Below are 16599 nucleotides of genomic sequence, written 5' to 3'. Positions count from 1 at the left end.
TTTCTGCAGCGGCAGTCGGCCCCTGCCCCCACAGGGCCCAGCGGCTCCTTGGACCTACTGAGGCAGCGTGCGTTGGAGGAGGAGTGGTAGGAGCTGCCAGTCCCCTAGGGAGTCCATGAATGAATGAGTGAGTGAATGACCGCAAGAACTCCAGGCTGAGGTCAAGGGAGGAAGAGGCGGCAGGGCTGGCGGGAGGTGGGCGTGTGGGGTGGGGGACCCACACAGATAGGGGGTACCGGGGAGTCCCGGGCCAGTTCGAGAGGGAGGGGCGGGGCCGGAGGAGAGGCCCCTCCCCTCCCCCTTCCCCGCGGGAAGGCTGGGGAGCTCTCTGCTGCCCCCCACGGAGAGCCGCCTAGTACAGAAGCGCGCGCACACACGCGCACACACATATACACACGCGCGCACACACACGCACACACGCGCAGCACACCACACCACCCAGCTCCCCAGGAATGCTGGGAATGTTGAGTCAGGGGCTAGCCTGGCACGGCCAAGGAGCTAGCGGCCGCGGGCGGAGGGAGCAGCACGGGAAGGACCGACGGGCTGCAGAGGCGGCAGCGAGCAACCAAGGCTCCCTTGCGCTCGCGCCCGCGCCAGTGCCCTGCCTTGCCCCGCCCCGCCGCCGCGCCCCGCCCCGTGGCTCCCCTGCCCGCCCGCCCACCCACCCGTGGCTCTGCAGCCGCCGCACGGCACGGGTGCTGCTGCTTGCCGCGCTCCGGCCGCCCGGTGCTCCCCTGCCCTACCCTGCACTCCCCCGGGCTGCCCTCGCCCTCCGCCCCTTCCTCCTTGTGCCTGGACAGCGCCTGGGCACCGCGATTCCCGCAGGACCCGCGCGTCCGGGACGCCCGACGCCGGCGGTGATGGGGCAGGTGAGGAGCCTGGCCCTCCTGGCCCGGGGGTAGGGGTTCCTGAGGGTGGGGCGGGGCGGGGGGCTCAGGCAGGTTCCGAGGGACACGCGGATGTCGCCCGGGCTCCTGACTGGGGGCACTGCAGTGCGTTTGCGGGCTGTCGGCCCGCCGGGTGGAGGAGAAGGCAGCTGGAAAGCCGGCCACGTTTGGGCGTGGGGGTGGGGGCGAGAGGCGGCTGGGCATTGATTTATGAAAGCGGCGGCTGTGGATTGGAACAAGTGCACACCTTCTTCTGGTCGCACTGCCCCTCCCTCCGTCTCTCAGTTCCTCCTTAGCTTCCACCATCCTTTCATCCCTTCCTCCATCCCTCTTTTCCCTTCTTCATTCCTCTGTCTCTCCTTTGCTCCCAACATCTCTTCTTTGCTTTTTCCATCTCTCCGTTTCCCTCTACATTCCTTCTTTCTCCCTCCATTCTTCGTTTTCTCCCGTTGGATCCATCCTTTTCTTCCTCCTTCCTTTCTCGTCTCCCTCCTTCCTTTAAACCTTCCATCCCTCCTTTCTTCTCTCCATTCCTCCTTTCTCCTCTCCATTCCTTCTCTGTTCCCTTCATCAGTATCCGACCCTTCTCCCTTCTTTCCCCAGCCTGCAGGCGCCCCTGCCTGCGGTGGCCCTTCCTCCCCCACTCCCAGGACAGCCCACCAAGCCAGCTGCCTAGGGTCTCTCCATCCTTCTGGGCCTCCGGGCGTTTCCCCCTCCCCGCTTTACCTCCTCCCCTCTCCTGGCCCTCCCCCTTTTCTCTTTCTCTCGTAGTCCGGCCCGGGCGTGGGCGGGGGGCTAGGGGCTAAGTGAGGCAGCAGAACCTAGTGGCGGCTCGGCCCCTGGATGCCTCGGTCACGCTCGGAGCACCGATTCGGCAGGTTCGTGGGGCCGGGGCGGTACTTGCTAGTAAAAACCCCGGGTCGGCAAAATGACCGATTTCCTGGAGAGGGGGTGGGGGAAGGTGATGGTGGCGGCGGTGGCGGGATAAGACGGACGGGGAACTCCAGCCTGGAGGGCCTGGTAGGTGCTTTGTTACCCAAGCCAAGGGATCCCGATAGATGCCGAGTACGTTTTGGGGGGAGTTTGGGGGGACGCTCTGGGGGAATCTGGCAGGGTCTTTGAAGAGAATGGGGCCCGCTGGCAGTCGGCCGGTCCCTCTGGGGAGATTAGCGCTGGAGGGTCGCTCTCCCTTGTGCCGCTGGCCAAGAGGGAATCGATTTTGGGGCGGCCACTATCATTGCCCTTTGATGCCTGCCGGGCGATCTGCTCCCGTGGGCGAATGGACAGCTCCCCCGGTGACTGACAAGCGCACCTGCCACTGATGTGGGCCGGGATAGGCCCCCCCCAAGGAGCCCCCGGTGGCCAATCCGGGGAGTCGAGAGGAGGGCCCCACCTACTTGTCACGGTCAGTTTCCTGGTTGGCTTTGGGAATCAGCGGTCCTACTTAACCATTGGTTTGCACCAGCTCGGGGTCTCCCTGGGCTTGCTCTGCGGGACCAGAGAGCAGACGGGAAAATGCTTCCCTTCGGGCGTGCACCGGGAGGCTAGCAGTGCTTGGCTGCTCTTACCTTTAATTAATCTTGCTGCTCGGGGATTCCTGGACCTCGGGCTATTAAATGACTTGAAATCGTCCCTTGGAAAGTAAATAAAATAGGTGTGAAGGGCTGGGCCTGGGGGCGGCCCACAAGAGAGCGTTGGTCCACCTTTGCTGGGGGCTAGAAACAGGGCGTGGCACTCTCCTCCCCAGCCTAGCTCTTGGGTTAGCTCTCACTGTCTGGGGTAGCTGCTCTCTGCTTCCCAGGGGCGTTCACATTGAAAGGACGGCCTTCAAAGGGGGCCGGTATGGGCAGTGCTTAATTGGACTTCACGGGGGAAATCTGAGGAGGGGGTCTGGTGGGTTGGAAAGTCTGGACTTGAAGGAGTAGCTTTTGGAAGCGATTCCTGCTGTCTCTCGTGTTTTGATGGCTGTCATTTTGGAGGGTCTGGCAGAGAAGCCTCTGAAAGCACCTCCAAATCATATGGCAGTCTGAAGGGAAGGAGGAAAATGCTACACATGCCCTAGAGGGCCATTTGGGCTGTCTGCTTGAGGAAAACTGGCCCATCTCCCAGGGGGAAGGGACTTCCAAAGGCATCTAGTCCAGCCTGTACCTTGAACGGGAGGTTCCATTGCACCACCAATCCAGCATTCAAGGCAGCCAGCATTTATTGAGCACCTACTGGAGACGCAGAGGCAAGAATAAAGCACTGCCTGCCTCCCATTTTTGGTGGGTGTCAGAGACAGTCTGTGCTAGCTAGGGAAGCTCTCCATCTCCCTAGGCAGCATGTTCCCATTTTTTTGGACAGCTCCCCTTCTTAAGGCAGTGTTTCCTTTCAGGGAACCACATTCCCGCCCCCCCCCCCCCCCACCAACTGTCTCCCATGGCTTTTAGATCTGGTTGCTAGAGACAAACCGAACACTGAATTGGCAGATGCCAACTCAAGTGCCTTTTCCACCTGGCAGTTCTTCAAATCCTGAAGCTAGCTCTCTTTGTGCCTCCTTAGTGCTCCCACTCTGCTAGCTATCTCCTCTAAGCTCAGCTCAGTGTTTTCATGATTCTCATGGCAGAACTTGGAGTGCCCTCTTGGTCCTGGTCACCTTGGTTCTGCTTGGGCTCCAGCTCATCACTGTCCTTCCTAAAACGTGGCATTCTGACTGGGCCCGCTCTAGCCCTCATGGCTTGCCTCAGGCAGAGAGAAGGCAAATGAGCATCCGGCCCCTTTAACAATACATTAAGCATTTCCCCACACCTGTTTTGTGGAAGAAGCTGAGTCCGGTGTAGAGGGGCACAAAGACCAAAGCTGAGTCTGACCCCAAAGAACTTACATTCTAGGATAAAAGCCTGGTTCTGATGGTAGGGTCCATGTTTTTGTCTCTCGTTGTGTCCTTGGTACTTAGCTCTGTCTTAAGCACATAGTAGGTCTTTAGTAAAGGCTTGTGGGCTGACTGGCTGTTAATGCTGTGCAGAATCATGTGAAGACCTGTGCATAAATGCTTTCTTACTCTGAGAGGGTAGGTCACTACAAATCCTAGGTCTTCTTTTGTACCAACTGTTGTCTAATGGCAGCTCACATTTCTATTCCCCTTCCTCCCAATAATACTGTGAGTTTGGTAATGCTAGTATTATTCCCATTTTACAAATGGGGAAACTGAGGCTTATTGAGATTAGGGCAATGTGCACATGGTCTTACAGCCAATAAGGGCCAGAGTCAGATGCCAGTACATGCTCAGCATATTTTTTCTATTCTGTCTCACAGTTGGTGTTAAGTGACTTTTCCAGGGTCACAAAGCTAGGAAGTATCTGAAGTCAGATTTGAATCTAGGTCCTCCCAACTTCAGGCCTGCACTCTATCCACACCTAGCTGCCTCATTACCTGGTCTCTTCTAAAGCGAGGTGGAGGAATAGATATGGTCCAAGAAGTTACTTCCCTAGATTTGGAGTGCTCTCAATTCATTGTAACAATCTCTGTTATAGTGACAGCCAGGATGATAAACTGGATCCAATGCAGTGAAGGAAGTAGGTTCTTTTTCTGGAGGTGGGATGGAGTAGATGGTTTGAAGCTGTGATTTCATTGGTGTGAAGAATAAAGGAGCATACAGTCTTTGATGGTTGCCACTTAGATCTTCTCATGCTTTGAAACAAAGGAAGTGGCCCTTAGCTAGGAATTCTCATCTCCACTCTGCCGTTATCCATCTGGACATCTTGGGCAATTCCATTCTATAAGTCCCATATCCAGGGCACTCCATGAAGGCATAGGAAAATCAAACAGTGTTTCTCCTCAAAGGGTTTATATTTTACTAGGAAACTGAGTTCTCATTTGAAGTCTTCAGTGAAAAAAGTGTGTGAGGGATGGAGGCAAGCTCCCAAGTGCTACCTACATTGGTTCTATCCATAGTAAAAAAAAAGTCACCATCTTGGTGTTATCCTGGAATTTTCACCTTCCTTGGCTCCACATATCCACTCAATGACCAGATCTTGTAGTTTCTTTCTTCACATGTCTTGCTTTCCCCTTTTCTTTCCATTCCCATAGAAACCTCTTTCATTCTGCCTTATTCTCCTCACAATAGTCTCCTGACTAGTTTCTTTGTCTCAAGTCCCTCCCCAATCCAATCTATCCTCAGTTCTGACAATACTGCCTCCCCATTGAGTAATCTTGAGTGACACCCCTTTGCCTCTTCAGTAAAATATAACCCCCCATTTGGTATTTAAAGCTCCCCATAACATGGCCTCTTCCTACTTTCTAGTCTCCTTACACATTAGTCACCTTTATACATTTTGGTATCCAACTCTTCTGGTCTATTTGCTCCTCACATATGACTTCTGTGTCTCATCTCTTTGCCATTGCACTGGCTGTACCCTATGCTTGGTATGCACTCTTTTTTCCACTTCAAAGAATCCCTGGCTTCTCCCAAGACTCAACTGGAATACCATTTTCTGCAGAAGGTCTTTTTTAGGGCTTCCCCCAGCCCTTTTCCCTGCAATCAAAATGTGCCCTTCCCCTCGAGATTTTGCATTTCTCTTTTCTATATCTTCTTTCCCACTAGAATGTAAGCTCCTTTAGGGCAGGATACATTCTTGCCTTTTCTCGTATCCCCAGTGCTTAGCCTGGCAAATAGTAGGCACTTCATAGATGCTTGTTGATTCGTTGATTCAGTAGCATGTGAGTGAAAAAAAAAAGATATTAGAGCTCTGTAAGGGTGGCAGTTAAAAATGAGTAAAGGGTGCCTACCTGAAAGATTTCGTGGTGCCCTCCTTATCTTTATGCCATTGTAGGAGGGTGGCGAGGGTAACTTTGGAGTTTCATTGGGCTCATACCTGTTACATGGGGAAGCATAAGCCTAACTCAAAGTGCTTCATAATTGGGAAGAGACAGGTGCATCAGCTTCTGTCTTGTGGGTGAGTGGGTGTAGGGAGGAGTCTTTGGGGTTCCTCAGGTGGGTCCATATCTGATAGCTCTTAATATGATGTACATGTGGATGTCCAGGCAGCCTGATCTGTGCACTCAGTTCTCTTTAGCAGGAATATAATAAATAACTGTCCATTAAATGAATGAGTGATGACGGTACTTAGTAGAGTATAACAAATGCTTGAATGTAGATATTCATGCCAGATCTCTTGTTGTGACACACTGGAAAGAAGCTTCCTTACAAGTTAGAGCACCAGATTCAAATCCTATCTCTGCTTCTTGTTGTGTTGTTTAATTGCTTTAGTTGCTCCAGATTCTTGGTGACCTCATTTAGGGTTTTCTTGGCAAAGATACTGGAGGGGTTGGCCATTTCCTTCTCCATCTCATTTTACAAATAAGGAGACTGAGGCAAACAGGGTTAAGTAACTTGCCCAGGGTCACATAGCTATTATGAGTTTGTGGTCAGAGTTGAACCTCTAGTCTTCCTGACTCCAGGGCTAGTATTCTATTCACTGCAGCACCTAGCTACCTGTCTCTTCTTCTAAGAAATCACTTAATATTTCCATATAGATAAGCTACTTAACATCTCGGTGCTTTAATTTCTTCATCTGTAAAATGAGGGGGTTAGATTGGATGGCCTCAAAGTCCATTCCAGCTTTAATTCTATGATCTACTTATATATATCTAGACCTTGGCTTCCCCCACTGTCAATCAATACTCAATTTACATTTATAGTATGTGTATATATAGTAACCTAGTATGTGGCAGGCACTGTGTTAAATCTGGGTAATACAAATGCAAAAAAAAATGTATATATACATATATATTTCTTGCCCTCCAGGAGCTTACAGTCTAATGAGGGAATACATGGTGGGGGAATGGGAGAGCCTTGGAAGGGGGCATGATGGAAAAGTCAGAGATGTCCCAGAGATGTGAAGCCAGGTGAGAGATGAGGAAGCTGAGCTCCCTTTTTAAATGGAAGTTTTCTGAATCTGAAGGATGAAGGTGGTGATGAGGTAGAGTTCTAAGACTCATGGGATCATTTTAAAATAAGAAGGGGTGGGTTGGATTAGATGGCCTCTGGAGATGAATGTTTTCTGTGACCCATTACAATGGAATCATTGTGCTCAAACAAAACCTTTTACAAAATCAGTACAATGGATGTAGAGGTGGAAGGAGTCCTGGAGGTTCTGGCTGTGGTGGTAAGAATTCAAGGGTCTGTGTTTGAACCTGGTCTGCCACCATCTTCTGTTACATTGAATGAGTTCCATAATTAACTGCTTTGGGACAACATTTCCTCATTTCTAAAATAAGAAAAAGACAATCCTATTACCTATTAGCCCCAACCTCCATCATCATACAGCCCCAGAGCTGTCAAAGAACTTCAGGTCACTCAGACAGTGAGTTGGACCAACCTTTTGGGCAGTGGAAAGGATCTTGTATTGGGAGTTAGAGGACCTGGGTACAAATTGAGCAAGTTCCTTCTGTGCTTCCCTTCTGTGCTTCAGTCTTCTCATTTGTGAAGTGTTGGGGTTTGACCAAATGACCCCTGGAATCCCTTCCAGCTTTAGTTCCATGATCCCAAGTGACAAAGATGGGATTTGAAGCATGGGCCTCAGATGTTGTCTGGATCACACCATGCTACCTGCTTGGTACCTAGATTAAAGAGTCTGATGACTTTCTCTGTGCTCTGGACTGCTTTTTAAGAAAGAAAGTTAAAAAAAAGCTCTGTGGCTTTGGGTGCTATGAACTCTTTATTATTCCTGATAAATATATTTTAAAATATTGGCTACTGTATTCTTGGCCTTGGATTGACTCTACCAATTGGAACCAAGTTTGGTCAAATACCAGGAAATTGCTGGCACCTTGAGAGCACTCAAGAAAATGAAAAAAAATGGAGATGCCAGAACTTTTAAGAAGAAACAGGATGATTGACTCATAATGTGCTTTTTCCTGAAAATCAGCCCTGAAATATGAGGTTAGTCCAGGATAAGAAAGTGACAGTCCTGTTGGACTGCCCAGTCTGAAGGATGACTTTGTTCTGCTGTGGGTGACACAGCTCAGGAGGGACAGGGATTAGCTGAAAGGCATCTAGGGGAGGGTGATCCAGATGACGAAGGACTTGGATTGGTTAAAAGAACTGAGGATGTTTAGCTTGAGGAAGATCTAGTGAGATCATGTTGAGTGTATCCAAATATTTGAAAGATTAATAAATTGAAATGGAATTAAGCTTATGCTGTTTGATCCTAAAGGGCAGAATTAACTTCAATGGTTGAAAAGGTAGAGGGTTAGATTATCGCTGAAGAAAAACCTTGCTAAGAACAAGAGTGATCACAAAGGTAGAACAGAGTATATTGGGGAGGAAATGAGCTTCTCATTACGAGAGATCTTCAGGTAGAGATTAGATAACTCTTTGTCAGGGAGGGTGACCGAAGATTCTTTTTCACGGACAGAAAGGACAAGATGGCCTCTGTGGTCTTTCTTACTTAGGTTCTGGGATTCTGTAAATAGTGGCTCTTTTGGAGAGGCTGGTGGTCTTGTTTGGCTCTGTTTATAAGGGTCTTTAACCTTTCTTTGTGACATAGGTTGCTTTGGCAGTCTGTGGCAATACTGTATATTGGTTCTGAGGCAGAAGAATGGTAAGGGCTAGGCAATGGGGGTCAAGTGTCTTGCCCAGGGTCACATAGCTAGGAAGTGTCTGAGGTCAGATGTGAACTCAGGACCTTCCATCTCTGGGCCTGGCTCTCCATCCACTGAGCCACTCAACTGCCCCATAAGGTTTTCTTTTGAAAGAATTGACTCCTAAGAATTAATTGATGTAAATCCTAAATTTCAGGCTAGTGATATAAAGATACACTTTTGTTTTCTATCTAAATTTATAGGTACCCAGAAAGCAGCCCTTCTTTGAAGAACTTTTAGTTTAGAAATTGATGTTAACCTAGAGAGATAACTCATTATCATAGAGAGCTGGTCTTTCAGGACCAAGCCATCCTCTGATCCATCTTGGCTGTGTGACCTTGGGCAAGTCTCTAACATTATCAATTGCAGAGCAGATGCTACATTGGTAGAGGGAATTTCCTCACTGGGAGTTTGGTATAATGGCAAAAACACAGAACCAAAAAGTAAAATAAAGTCTATGATTCCAATTCCTCAGCATTGCTTCTGAATTATGAGGACCTCCTTGTTACCTTGCAGTGAATTTAAAGTTGGATTCCAGATGGTTCTTAATCCCCTAATCTTGAGGTTCTCTGGAGAATCACTCTTCTACCTCCTGCAGCTTATTTTCCTGTGCAGTTTTACCTTTCTCTCCTCCTTCGAGGTATTCCCCAGAAGTGATAAGATGATTCTTGGAGATGGCTCAGAGGCAGATTTCAACCTCTTTGCCCCAGAACCAAATCTGAGGAACCTTCTTGTTAGCCTGAGTCAAGTACAATGAAGGCATGAGAAGAGCAATAGGAACAAGCCCTCTTTAGGGATGGATTCTTTCTTAATACACATCCTCAGAAGTATTCTAACTTATTGCCTGGAGGGAGAGCTGTAATTGGCTGTAAAAAATTAAATTGTCTTAGCTATAGATTTTTGCCACCAACTATGACGTTGTCTCCTCTTTTCCATTTCTACTACAGTGATATGGTAGAAGGAGGCAGGGCAGACCACACAGGGGACAGGGAGGGAGATTTCATTTGCTCCTTGGATTTCATTGGACTCCTGGCCTGTGAGGCTTCTGGTGATCAGGGACTTCATTTTAATTTTTAAATTTAATTTATTTAAACAAATTATGAAATCTACATTTTCTCTGCCCTACTTCTCTTTCCTTTGGGGAGAAAATGAAAAATGAAGCCCTTGTGGCAAATACACACAGCCAAGCAAAACAGATTCCCACATGGGCCATGTCCAAAACAAAGCCTCCTTGTGCCTCCTGAGCTCATGACCTCCTTGCCAGGAGTCAGGTAGGGTACTTCATTCTCTGGAATGATGGCTGTGACTGGGACTTCTGGATAATTGGAGCTGTCCAGCACTGAGGTGAAGGTAGGAGTTAGTGGGATCCCTTTCACTGAATGTCAGTCAATCAACTAAAAGGATAGTCAAATTCTTATTATAACCTAGTCACTGTGCTAGGTGCTGCCTGAAAAGATAAAAGCGAAAGACGCCCTGCCCTCAGGAGCTCATGTTCTTTGGGGGGAAAACCCTATGTACATAGAGAGGTATATGCAAGAAATCCATGTGTATACACAGGCACACACAATTTGGGCAGGAGGGAGGCACTAGAAGCTGGAGGGGGATTAGAAGATGCTTCATGTAGAACGTCACCCTTTGGTTTAGCTTTCAGTGAAATGAGGGTTTCCCAGAGGTGGAGATGATGAGGGTGGTCATCCCAAGCATGGTGGAGAGTCAATATAGAAGCACCAAGATAGGAGATTAATGTTGGGTGAATGTAGAACAGTCATATTTTTTACTCTTCTTGTCTCAGAAGAGGACATATTCATTGTTCCCTCGTTGTCCTAGGGGTAGGCTAAGGCTGAAAGAGATGAATGACACTGTTTATTCCCATGTAAGGCAGTAAAAATGGTGTGCTCAACTTTTTATTTTTTAACTAACTGATGATGCTGAGAGAAGTAAGCAGAGCTAGGAAAACTACATGCATATTTACTATATAAGTGGAGAGAACACAGATACCCAACATGAAACAATGCTGCCTAATTGGAATGACCATGCTTGCCCTTAGAGAAGAGTTGGGTAAATATAGTTTCCTCCCTTCTTTGCAGAGGTGAGGGACTAAGGCTATGGAATTTTGCTGTTACTGTCAGTAAGGGTTGATATGTTGATTGGTCTTACTGAATTCTCCACCTCCTTTCTTATTTAATCTATTTTATAAGGAATGGTCTTCTTTGTTGGGTAATGGAGAAGAAAAATCTATTTTCAATATACTTGAATGATATAAAAACAAAATCTTTTAAAAGTAAAATGGAACTAGAAAAAGATTAGGTAGCTTCCTGCTGTGCATCATGCATGTTGTATAAGATTAAGAATTGGAGTTCTGTTTGGCCAAAGGACAAAGAGGCACATGGCAGTTGGGAAAAAAAAAAACTGCACACAAAAGGCAAAATGAAGAATGTTATCCAGAGACACATGAGTCAAGAAGGTAAACTAACCATGAAATGAGGCCAAAGGCTGGGTGATGGGTGGTCTTTGGGTTCCATTGGTATCTATGCCATGGCTTTTAATCTAGATGAATGCCTCTGGGGTTTTGGGTAGACTCCTTGGGGAGGATACCTCTACGAATCCAGAGGTGGAGGAGATATGAATGGACTGGGATCTGTTTTATGGCTGGGAGTCCTCACATTGATGAGGGTGTGGTTAGCATATATTTATCAAATTATATTACCTCCTGGAAAACTTAGTCTTTGCTATAAATCTTTTATCTCTCACCAAGTCTTACTCATATGACCTTGGCATAGTGGAGTTGACTGCCTACCCCAAAAAACAAACTTATGTTTAAATGAATATGATGTTTTTACTTTTTGCATAAACTCAATAAAAAATAAGCTCTATGTAATAGAAGAGACACCATGCTGCTGGATGCCCATAGCTTCTTCTGGAACCCAGACAGTCCTCAAACAGTGTTATGGTAGTTTTAAGATGTGGTTGAAGATGCTCGGCCTCAGGCTGATGCTTCAGAGCAGCAGGTGTACCCAGCATCAATGCAATCGTCTTGGGTATCAGAATTCACAATCTTGTCCATTATAGCCAATAGCATGGCAGACTCTGCTGCCAATTCCTCTGCAGATATAGTTCAGAGATGCTCTCTGGGTCTTGCCAGCTCTTGATGTCTCTCTTTTTTCCTTTTGTGTACTGTCATTGGCAAGAAGCTCCAATTGCTTCTCACCCTTCTACATTTTTAATTTTAATTTGCAAGCAGGTTCTGGTAAGAAGAATCTACCATCATTCCACTCTTGTGTGTCTGATCTCAAATTCAAGTTTTGACTGGCCAAGAGCTATATCATTTATTTCTCATTTTTTCACTTGTCCCCCATGTTTGACTATTGCCTTCCAAGTGGGTGGGTCAAAAAAGAGAGAGGAACTCCCTCATTGAAGAAACAAGCTCCTTGAGGTTAAGGACTGTCTTTGCCTCTTTTGTGCATCTTCCATGCTTAACACGCCTTGCACACAGTAGGTACTTAATAAATGTTGATTGAATTGAATTAATATGTGTGAACTTCACTTGATTTCTTTTAGACTAATAATGTGGAGAACAGCAGGAAGAGGTGGTGACTAGAAGGGCCAAGTCTGAGAAAGTTGTGTATGCTTGACCAAATTTCTTGCCTTTATAACTTCAGAGGTAATTTATGAATCTAGCTACTGAAAGCTAAAAAAATGATGCTGCCTATGCTAAATGGTACCTGGGCATCTTAATGACTTTATTTCAGCAAAATGTATTAAGTCATGCAGTGTTCAGAACCCTATGCTAGGCACTGGGCCCCCACAGATAATTTGTCAAAATCCTTGCCCTCATTTATGTATTCGACAAATATTTAATGAATGTTTGCACCTACTATGGGTCAAACTCTATGCTGAAGACAAAAAAGGAAATCATTCTGACATATGATGAATTTATTTCTGTTGGAGGAATTTGCGTTCTGTTTTATTAATTTTAGATGTTCCAAAAGGAAACACTTGGTACCTAACAGCAAAAATGACCATGAAATCTTCTTTACTTCTTTACATGAAATCTTTCTGCAAAAGACAACCTAAAGAGACAAAGCCATATTTGCACCTCATCATTCAGCTTCTTTGTGTATGGCAAAGTGGTGAGATCAGGACCATCTCATTTTAAATTGTACAACTGAAAAGGTCTTTCATGTATATATGAGCAGAGATGTACACTATACACTATACAAATGCAACTCCTGGTGGGTTGGGGGAGAGGAACATATCCTAAAAGGCCTGACCCAGTTGGTAACACAAGGTGAAATATGAAAGGAGCTAGCATTGCAACTGTGGGAGACAGCTCATGCAAAGCATGGACCAGGAATTGTACGGTTGTATACAACAAGGTGGTCACTTTGGCAAGGACTGAGAGCTCCAGATAATCATCTATTATTAGCCCTATGATTTCTAGGCTTAGTGAGTTGTTCTTCATAACCTTTATTAGCATTACAAGTCTAATGTGGATGCAGATCTTCTAGATTCCAAGCCTAGCACTCTCTCCACTATGCTCCATGGCCTCTGGAATAGTTAGAAAACATTTAGATAATGTCTTATGATTATAAGGTAATATCTCATTTTTGATCTTCTGAAGAGCTATAAGAAGTCCCTTTCAGTTATGCCAACTGATGTTCCTGTGATAGTTTTAAATATTAGAGTTGACACTCAAATTAGGTCTTCCAACCCTAGTTCTGGACTGTTCTTACTCCCTAACATCAACCATCGTTGCTTAGAACAGTGGGGTCAAACTCAAATAGAAAATTGACTTAGGAAATACCACATTAATGTTCATCTATGCTGTTATTTTTATCCATTCATTCATTTATTTGTTCATTCATTTATTTGTTCATTCATTTATTTACTCATCTATCTATCTATCTATCTGTCTGTCTGTCTGTCTGTCTGTCTGTCCGTCTATCTGTCCGTCCATCTATCTATCTATCTATCTATCTATCTATCTATCTATGATTTTAAACCCTTACCTTCTGTCTTGGAATCAATACTATGTATTGGCTCCAAGGCAGAAGAGTGGTCAAGGCTAGGCAATGGGGGTTAACTGACTTGCCCGGGGTCACACAGCTGGGAAGTGTTGGAGGTCAGATTTGAACCTAGGATATACCATCTCTAGGCCTGTCCCTTAATCCACTGAACTACTCTGTGAGTTGCTCGGAGAAGTTTGCTCTGGAAGGATACTCTCATGCCTTTTAGTGGTTCGAACTCGAACATGGAGGTGACCAGTTGTGTTTGGAAATCTCTGCGTGTTGACATTTAGTGGATCGTGGATCAATTTAAACTAGGTTGGTTAGAGCCATCCTAGGAAATATTGAAGGTTGATATCAGAGAGCACAAAGTCTACAAAGGAATGTCCTAATGAATTACTATTGGAAATAGAAGTGTTGGAAGAAATATACCAGCATGGAAGGAAGCAATAATAGTATGTTAGAACGTATGTATGCCGCTCTCTGAAAGCAGATTTCTCATCTTATTAGACTTGATTGTCAATGGAACTGTTGAGGTTGGTAATCTACATTTTCAATGGGCTGATAGACATTTTAATGATGGGAATATGGTGACAGCATGATTGGCCTCCTGTGGCCAAAATGGAAAAGGAAACAAAGAATAAAAGGTGTTTTGGAATATACACTATTTGTTGGACTATACAATGACCTCACTGATTGTATTTTTTCATCCAAGAGCAGGAGTTCTTAACCTGGGATCTGTGAACTGAAATTTTGTTTTGGCAACTATTTCAGCCTAACTGGTTTCCTTTGTAATCTTATGTATTCTAGCAGGTAGGGAAAATCTGGAAAGGTTTCATGTGGAAAATGGCTTCTGAACTGTGTCCTTAAGGAATAGGGGAATTCTTTAGGGACAAGGTGGAGATGAGGGGAAAGTGCCTTCCAGGCATGGGGGACTGCCAGTGCAAAGGAATAGAGATGGAGAACGGTGTGTGAAGAACTGAGAAAAGATCAGTTTGTCTGGGTCACAATGAAAGAAGGTGAGCAATGGACAGTGAGAGACAGGTTGATTTCAATGTTTTAAGGACTTCAAGATCTAAACAGACAAGTTTATATTTTCCCCTGGAGCTAATACAAAGCCATGGGAGCTCCTTGAGCAGAAGAGGAACAGGTTCACACCTTTATCTATGAAAAAGTCATGTCACCAGTTTATTAGAAGATGGGTGGAATGTGGAAAGCTTTGTGTTATCCCAGCTTGTCTCTCATTTTGATAAGTATCCTATTCTGATTGCATCAAACTCTAGAACATTGTAGAAATTCCTGGAATAAATCTTTGAACACTTAAAATGGTTGGTCTAATCATTTACACAGGGAAAACCAAGCAGATGAAGACTATTACCCAGATTATGACATATGCTTAATAGCAAATCTATAGAGCTTTTCCGTTGGGAATTTTTTTCTAGCACTAGATAGAACAAATGGACAGTGGATTGATGTCCCAAATAAACAGAAGGAGGAGAGTAGTCTTATTGCTTTTAGTAAATTATAGAATTCCTTTAGTTACCTCAAACTTCACCAAGAAATAGAGGTCTATCTTGTAAGTAACAATATTCGAAGTAACTGGTATTATATGATTGTGAACCATGGAACACTACAATTCACCAGAGCAATACAAATGGATAATATACTGATGGCAATGGAGAGATGTATGATGGGAGTGAGTGGGCTGTGGTATATTACCCATGGGAAACCTTGAAGCATAGGAGCAAAGAAAGTCAGCCGGAAAATATAGACATGAAAAAGAAGATGGACTCATCCCATGGCAAAAGTAAGGGACGATAGATAGGCAGGCAGCTTGAGAACTCTATTAGTATCCTCCCTGATGTCAGGAGAAAGTCAGAAAGAACATTTTCCCCCAGCATAGTGGCAGATCTTATTGGAGCATACAGGACCACAGGGGATCCTTAATGAGATCACAGATCTTTCTGAGTATGCCATTTATTCTTTTATTGGAACCATTGATAAAAATATTAAATGTCATAAGGCCAACTATAAGTCCTTAAAATGCTCTATTTGCAGACTGAAATCGTACATATTAATGGGAACTCTTTTTGGGGTCCAGCCATGCAAAGCTACTCCAAAGACTGCCTAGTCTTTATCTCTTCTTTTCTGCAAAAGTAACTAGAGAAGCTGTCAATTGTGTGTAGTTGAGCAAAACAAATTCCTGTGACTTGACATATCCCAAAGACATAGCTCTTATACTGTGTCTTGAGTGTGCCATCTTTCTGGTAGGAAGTAAGTAGGAGATGTCCTCATTGGGTCTGGCTCCATCTTAAGGCTTTCAAAGCTCTTTATCTTACCCCTGCTATCTTAATTGCCCTTCTGGTTCTGCTTATTCTACTCTGGATCAGTTTATAGAAGTCTTCTTCACTTTCTCTGAAAAGACCCTTTTTGTTATTCTTTTGGGACAATTGTATTCCATTATATTCAGATACCATAATTTGTTCAGCCCTTCCCCAGTTGATAAGCAGCACTTCTTTATTTCCAGCTCTTTGACCTTCTGAAAAGAGCTTCTATAAGTATTTTTGAACAGATGGACCTTTTCCTCTTCCTTTGTCTCTGAGGTAGAGCCTTACATTGTACTCATTTTGTTTCAGACCCTTACCTCTGCCAAGCAGGGAAAGAAATGCATTTTCTTATTTCTTCTTGGGGCTGAGCTTGGTGGTTATAATCACATAGTGTTTTGTTTCATAGGTTTTCCCTACACATTGTAATCATCGTGTATATCGCTCTCCTGATTCTGCTTACTTCACTCTGCATATACTTCAAATAAGTCTTTTCATGGGCTGAATCCCTCATATCAAATGAGATGACACATGTGAATGTTTTGCAAATCTTAAAGTGCTATGTAAATGTCAACTATTATTCAGATTCATCATTTTTTATGGTACAGTATGCCCTTACATTTATATTCTACAGATTGTTGAATTCTTTGCTAATCGATAGGCATCTACTTCATTTCCAGTTCTTGGCTCCCACAAAAAATGCTGCTTTGACTATTTTGGGGAGTGTAGAACTTAAAAATGTCTTTGGCCTCCTAGTAA

At 45.1% G+C, this 16599-nt stretch overlaps 1 protein-coding gene across 10 annotated transcripts in view; it reads left to right on the top strand.

The window, feature by feature from the left end:
• The first annotated feature begins 430 nt into the window (after window positions 1-430).
• Window positions 431-16599, top strand: part of ERC2 (ELKS/RAB6-interacting/CAST family member 2) — a 1021362-nt gene continuing 1005193 nt past the window's right edge. For 7 of the 10 annotated variants that reach the window (XM_001365730.4, XM_056804185.1, XM_056804189.1 and 4 more), the window contains exon 1: window positions 458-869. The gene's annotated coding sequence lies outside the window, so the exon portion shown is untranslated. Of the gene's footprint in view, window positions 870-16599 lie in introns of all 10 variants that reach the window. The other 3 variants (XM_056804190.1, XM_056804183.1, XM_056804182.1) reach the window with 1 other exon arrangement.

The sequence above is a fragment of the Monodelphis domestica genome, chromosome 7 (genome assembly GCF_027887165.1).
Source record: "Monodelphis domestica isolate mMonDom1 chromosome 7, mMonDom1.pri, whole genome shotgun sequence".
NCBI classification, from domain to species: domain Eukaryota; kingdom Metazoa; phylum Chordata; class Mammalia; order Didelphimorphia; family Didelphidae; genus Monodelphis; species Monodelphis domestica.
This window is presented reverse-complemented; position numbering and strand designations above follow the sequence as displayed.